The sequence below is a fragment of the Bufo bufo genome, chromosome 1 (assembly GCF_905171765.1).
Source record: "Bufo bufo chromosome 1, aBufBuf1.1, whole genome shotgun sequence".
NCBI lineage: Eukaryota > Metazoa > Chordata > Amphibia > Anura > Bufonidae > Bufo > Bufo bufo.
In genome coordinates, this window is record NC_053389.1 from 154,489,785 (window position 1) to 154,496,978 (window position 7,194).

The window sequence follows — 7,194 nt, forward strand, 5'->3', positions numbered from 1 at the left end:
CCTTAATTACACCCCCCCCTTAATTACACACTCCCCCCCTTAATTACACCCCCTCCCTCCCCACCTTAATTACAAACCCCTCCCTTAATTACACACACACATCCCTTAATTACACCCCCCCCCTTAATTACAAACCCCCACTTAATTACACACACACACACCCCTTAATTACACAATTATTTACTCACATTTTGATGATGCCTCAGGCTCCGTCCGACCGCTGGTAATGGATCCTTCCGCTTCTTTAAAAGATCCGTGAAGGCGGCGCGGCGTCAGCGTCGTGACGTCATGTTGCGCGCCGCCGCAATAATCCTTCCACAGAAGCCTGCGCCTGGCGGAGTCGCGTCGCGGTGCAGCAGTGGATGGAGGGGTGACTCCGTCATGGCACCCCCCTTGTGAGTGGCACCCGGGGCGGGCCGCCCCCCCCTTGGTACGCCACTGTTTCCGTTGTTCTGCTCCACTAACGGAAATATATACCGGCGTCTGCTTCTCACTTAACATTCTTAAAGAGGACCTTTCACCAGAATAAAACATCTAAACTGACTATACAGACATGTAGAGCTGCACCCAGGGATCCCCCTGCACTTACTGTTATCCCCGGGCGCCGCTCCGTTCGCCCGGTATAGCCTCCGGTATAGTTAGGCTCCACCCAGGGGAACCTGCCGGCGTCTCTCCTATGCTGTAGCGCTGGCCAATCGCAGCGCTCAGCTCATATTCTGGTGAAAGGTCCTCTTTAAAACTGGCAAAGGTTTATGGTTCTGAGACTTTCACCATTTTCCCCTTTGAAAAAACAGCCACTTATGGTCTATAGCTTGTAAACCCAGCCTTAGGGCTCATGCACACGACCGTTGTTGTTTTGCGATCTGCAAGTTGCAGATCCGCAAAACACGGATACTGGCCATGTGCATTGCGTATTTTGCGGAACAGAAGGGCCGGCCCCTAATAGAACAGTCCTATCCTTGTCCGTAAGGGTACTTTCACACTAGAGTTTTTCTTTTCCGGTGTAGAGTTCCGTCACAGGGGCTCTATACCGGAAAAGAACTGATCAGGCATATCCCTATGCATTCTGAATGGAGAGTAATCCGTTCAGGATACTTTATGATGTCTTCAGTTCAGTCATTTTGACTGATCAGGCAAAAGATAAAACCGTAGCATGCAGCGGTTTTATCTTTTGCCTGATCATTCAAAATGACTGAACTGAAGACATCATAAAGTATCCTGAACGGATTACTCTCCATTCAGAATGCATTGGAATATGCCTGATCAGTTCTTTTCCGGCGAAAAAAACTGAAGACTTGCCTGAATGCCGGATCCGTCATTTTTCCCCATAGGAATGTATTAGTGCCGGATCCGCCCTTCCGGTCTGCGCATCCGAAGACCGGTAAAAATGTAAAAAAAGATACAAGATGGATCTGTCTGTCCGCATGACAAGCGGAGAGACGGATCCGTTCTTGCAATGCATTTGTGAGACGGATCCGCATCCGGATGCGTCTCACAAATGCTTTCAGTCACATCCAGATCGGCAGATCCGGCAGGCAGTTCCGACGAAGGAACTGCTTGCCGGATCACACTGCCGCAAGTGTGAAAGTAGCCTAATGTGGACAATAAAATAGGACATGTTCTATTTTTTTGCAGAACGGACATACGGACACGGAATGCACACGGAGTAATTTCCGTTTTTTTCGTGGCCCCTTATAGGATAGGTACTTCTGGAAACGAGGGTAATTTGGTAGTAAAAATACACATGTAGATGCATCTTAGGTTTCCAGTATGCTCGTCAGCAATGCTTTTTTCTCTTTTTCATCGCATATGATCACTGGTGAACACTGCTGACATTTTCTGTGCACTGCATTTAATAAAGATAAGATTTGTTTTATTTAAGGATTTTTCTATTTCCTGTAAAATCGCTTTTCTAGTATGTTCTTTGCACAGAAGGGCAGGAAGATGTTCCTGACGAGAACATTCTCCCCCTCCCACTTAACTATCCTGTTTCCTTTGTGAATTCCCTGCCCCCCTCTTCTTTTATCTTACTGCTGCAGACACACAGCCTGCTACAGTACCTGATTACCAGATCTAATGATGATGTCAATTTGCCATCTGTAAATTAAAAAAAAAAATCTACAATTATTGGTGTATATGATGAATATGGTAGAAATGATTTGCTTTGTCTTCATATTTTATTTATAGCAGTAGCCAAGTGTCTCTGCTCTAATAACCAGTATCTGATTGTTTTATTGTATTTAATTTAGGACTGCAGTAAATGATTATTTTAGCAATTGAGTCTTCTATCAATTATTTTTTTACAATTAATCGAGTAATCTAATAAGAAAAAATGAATTAATGGAGTGTTTTCCTTTATAAAAATTCATAAGACCCCCTGCCATTAGTCTCCAACACCCTTCGTTCCCCACTGTGCGATCAGCCCAAGTGCATCAGTTCCCCCCAGTGCCATCAGCTCCATTCCCTCCAGTGCCATCAGCTCCACTATCCCCCAGTGCCATCAGCTTTCCCCCGTGCCATCAGGTCCTTTCCCCAGTGCCATCAGCTCTCCCCCATCCCAGTGCCATTAGCTCTTCCCCACCCCGGTGCCATCAGCTCCACTCCCCCAGTGCCATCAGTTCTCTCCCACCAAGTGCCATCAGCTCTCCCCCACCCTAGTGCCTTTAGCTCCCTCCACCCTAGTGCCTTTAGCTCTCCCCACCCTAGTGCCTTTAGCTCTCCCCAACCCCAGAGCCATCAGCTCTCCCCCACCCAGTGCCATAAGCTCCACTCCCCAGTGCCATCAGCTCTCCCCTACCCCAGTTCCATGAGCTCCACTCCCCAGTGCCATCAGCTCTCCCCCACCCCATAGCCATCAGCTCTACCCCCCCAGTGCCATCAGCTCTCCTCCCTTGTGCCATCATCTCTCCCCCATTGTGTCATCAGCTCTCCCCCCATTGTGCCATCAGCTCTCCCCCCATTGTGCCATCAGCTCTCCCCCCATTGTGCCATCATCTGTCCCCCCCCTTGTGCCATCAGCTCCCCCCCTTGTGTCATCAGCTCCACTCCCCCAGTGCCTTCAGTTCTCCCCTCCCAGTGCCATCAGCTCTCCCCCACCCAGTGCCATAAGCTCCACTCCCCAGTGCCATCAGCTCTCCCCTACCCCAGTTCCATGAGCTCCACTCCCCAGTGCCATCAGCTCTCCCCCACCCCATAGCCATCAGCTCTACCCCCCCAGTGCCATCAGCTCTCCTCCCTTGTGCCATCATCTCTCCCCCATTGTGTCATCAGCTCTCCCCCCATTATGCCATCAGCTCTCCCCCCATTGTGCCATCAGCTCTCCCCCCATTGTGCCATCATCTGTCCCCCCCCTTGTGCCATCAGCTCCCCCCCTTGTGTCATCAGCTCCACTCCCCCAGTGCCTTCAGTTCTCCCCTCCCAGTGCCATCAGCTCTCCCCCACCCAGTGCCATCAGCTTCACTCCCCCAGTGCCATCAGCTCTCCCCCCTTGTGCCATCAGCTCTCCCACCTTGTGCCATAATCTCTGCTGCCCTGCTCCTCCTGACACACGCATTGCAAAGCATCATTGGTTGCTATGACGCTGTGCAGTCTGGGCGCCCGGCCTTAGTTGTGCCCCCACCCCCTCGGTTTCACCAACTTACCTTTCCAGCAGGGGCGCCGCCGTCACTCCATAGTTCCGCCTGACGTCACACAGCGCGTCAGGTCATGGCATGCGTACGTCAGGAGGTCAGTGCAGCACAGGACCATGGTTGTGCTGTGAAGTGTCTGGAGGCCCCCTGCTGGAAAGGTGAGTATTCCAAGCGCAGCGTGAGACCACGGAGCAGGAGTAATAGCAAGCACTTCACTCCCGCTCCGTGGTCACATGGCACAAACGAATCTTCGAAAATTTGCATCGAGGATTGTCTTGTGTCAAATTACTCGATTTAATCGATTAATCGTTTCAGCCCTAATTTAATTCAACAGAAATTAGAAACTGGCCATAAACCACGAAATGGTCATACACACACATCTAAATACGCTTAGCGTGTGTCTTTTTTTAATCCGGATTGTATCTGGATTGCATAAATTTTTCATGAGTGTGAAGAAAACCAAGAATAAGGCCACCTGCACACATTGCGGAATACAAGTGGATTCCCGAGCGGAATACCCGCAGTGTAGTAAGCAAAGTGTATGAGATTACACAAATCCCATGTACGGATTGTTTCCGTGCGGAAATTGACCTGCATTGCGGATTTCCAAATCTGCAGCAAGACAATTATGTTTGCAGTTTTAGCTGTGGATTTCAATCTTGGAAAAGTAAGATCTGCGGCAAACCATATCTAATGTGTACCAAAATCCGCAATTACAAATTGCAGATTTTGGTGCGGATATGCTGCAGAAACGCACATAAATCCACAAGGAAATTATGTGCGTTCACCCGCACTCATGCGCAAGCGGCGTGACACACAACATCTCCAGAAACCATCAGTGAGAAACACATTGCATCCGGATAACTTCTGTTTTTCACACAAGTCCCATTAAGGCCTCTTGCACACGAACGTATGGATTTTTCAGTGTTTTGCGGTCCGTTTTAAACGTTCTTTGTTTCAGTAGTGTTTCCGTTCCGTTTTTTTCTGTTTGGTTTCCTGTTTTTTGCGGATCGGAAACAGAAGCATGGCATATACAGTATACAGTAATTTCCTAGAAAAATTGGGCTGGGCATAAAATTTTCAATAGATGGTTCCGCAAAAACGGAACAGATACGGAAGACATACGGATGCGTTCCGTAGTCGTTCCGTTTTTTTTACAGCCCCATTGACTTGAATGGAGCCACATGATTTGCGGGCAATAATAGGACATGTTCTATCTTTGAACGGAACGGAAATGGAAGGCATACGGAGTACCTTCCGTTTTTTTAAAATGAATGGTTCCGTTTACAGTCCGCATACGGAACGCAAAAAAACGGAACGTAAACAGAAAAAAAAAACATTTGTGTGCAAGAGGCCTAACTTGAATGGGGTCAGGGATGTGTGAAAAACAGACAATAAAGAACATGCTGCGATTTTTCATGATGCATGAAAAACGTGCACAGAGCCATTGAAATGAATGGGTCAGGATTCAGTCTGGGTGCTATGTGTTCGCTACACGCATCACATCCAGATGGAAAACTTGCTCGCGTGAAAGAGCCCTAAACTGTCTGACAACCAGGGGTTAGTTTTTTGGGGAAAAAATGAACTTCCTGGTTCTTGCGCACAGTGGCAAATGATTGTTCAGATTTGGCTGATCGACAATGGATGAAATTGTCAGTCTTCACAAACGATAATTTCAGTTTTTCGCAATCTTAAAGGGGTTGTCCAGCATTTTCATAATGAAGGTGTAACCTCAAGATAGGCCATTAAAGGCGTCTCATCACATATGATGGGGGCATATTGCTAGGATATGCCCCCATTGTCTTATAGGTGTGGGTCCCACCGCTGGGACCTGCATCTTTGTCGAGAACGGAGCCCCGAAAGTGCAGCTCTCCTCCATTAATTTTCTATGGGGCCTCAGAAAATAGCTGAGCACTTGCTCGGCTATTTCTGTCGGGCCCATAGAAGTGAATGGGAGCGGTGGCCGGTCATGTGCAGTGTGCTCCCATTTACTTCTATGGGGACAGCGATTGGTGGTGGCCGGAGCGGAGTCCCCCAGCCACCACCTTGCCAATCTAGGTGTGGGTCCTAGTGTTGGGACCTGCACCTATAAGAGAACGGGGGCATATCCTAGCGATATGCCCCCATTGTCTGAGATGAGACAACCCCTTTGGTTCCGACTCCCTCTACCCCTGCTGATTAAGGGCTCATTCAGACTGCCATATGTGTGTTGCAGTCCGCAAATTGCAGATCCGCAAAACAAAGATACCGGCCCGTGTATGTTCCGCCATTTGCGGACCGCACATGGCTGTCACTCTCATAGAAAATGCCTATTTTCTGCAATTGCGGACAAGAATAGGACATGCTCTATATTTTTCGCGGGGCCGCGGAATGGAAGACGTATGCGGACAGCACACAGTGTGCTGTCCGAATCTTTTGCGGCCCCATTGAACCCATTGAAATGAACGGGTGCGGAACAAAACATACGGCCCATTCAGACGGCTGTATGTATTTTTGCGGATCTCAAGTCTTCCGTTCCGTTTGTCCGCAAAAAACAGAAGGTGTATTACGGATGTTTACTCTGTCTTCCGTTTTTTGTGAATCCGTTTTTATTTTATATATAAAGATTTGATAGGTGACTTTATTAAAAAAAAAGGTGACAGGTATATAATCTGGTCACATTAGGGCCAGTGCAACAATATAAGCGAACTAGGCGTTCGCGTAGGGCGCCGGCCTGCTGGGGGCGCCCTGGTGGGCTCCCCCTGACTGGGGCTGCAGCCCTGGGCTCTTACAGGGGGGCCAGGAGGTGGAGGTCCTTCTTAAATATGGCAGAGCAAGCATCTGCTTACCCTGATGGCAGGTGCCTGCTCTGCCAGTAAATTACCGGAGGAGAGGAGGCGGGTGGCAAGGGAGGCTGTTCTAGCAGCTCCCCACTCCTCCCTCGTGCGCCCTCTGTGATGCCGGAATATGACGTCATTCCGGCCCCGGCATACTAAACGGCGCGCTGGAGGACTGAGGAGCTGCACCACACTGGACCCCAGGGAGGTGAGTGTTTAAGTGTTTGACTAAGGCCTATTGCACACGACCGTATGGCTTTTTCAGTGTTTTGCGATCCGTTTTTCACGGATCCGTTGTTCCGTTTTTTGTTTCCGTTGTGTTTCCGTTTCTGTTCCGTTTTTCCGTTCCGTTTTTCCGTATGGCATATACAGTATACAGTAATTACATAGATAAAATTGGGCTGGGCATAACATTTTCAATAGATGGTTCAGCAAAAAACGGAACGGAAACGGAAGACATACGGATGCATTTCCGTATGTGTTCCGTTTTTTTGCGGACCCATTGACTTGAATGGAGCCACGGACTGTGATTTGCGGGCAATAATAGGACATGTTCTATGTTAAAACGGAACGGAAAAACGGAAATACGGAAACGGAATGCATACGGAGTACATTCCGTTTTTTTTGCGGACCCATTGAAATGAATGGTTCCGTATACGGAACGCAAAAAACGGCCAGTAAACGGGAAAAAAAAACGTCCGTGTGCAATAGGCCTAAGTGAGTGTCTGCCTGTGTATTTATGTCAGTGA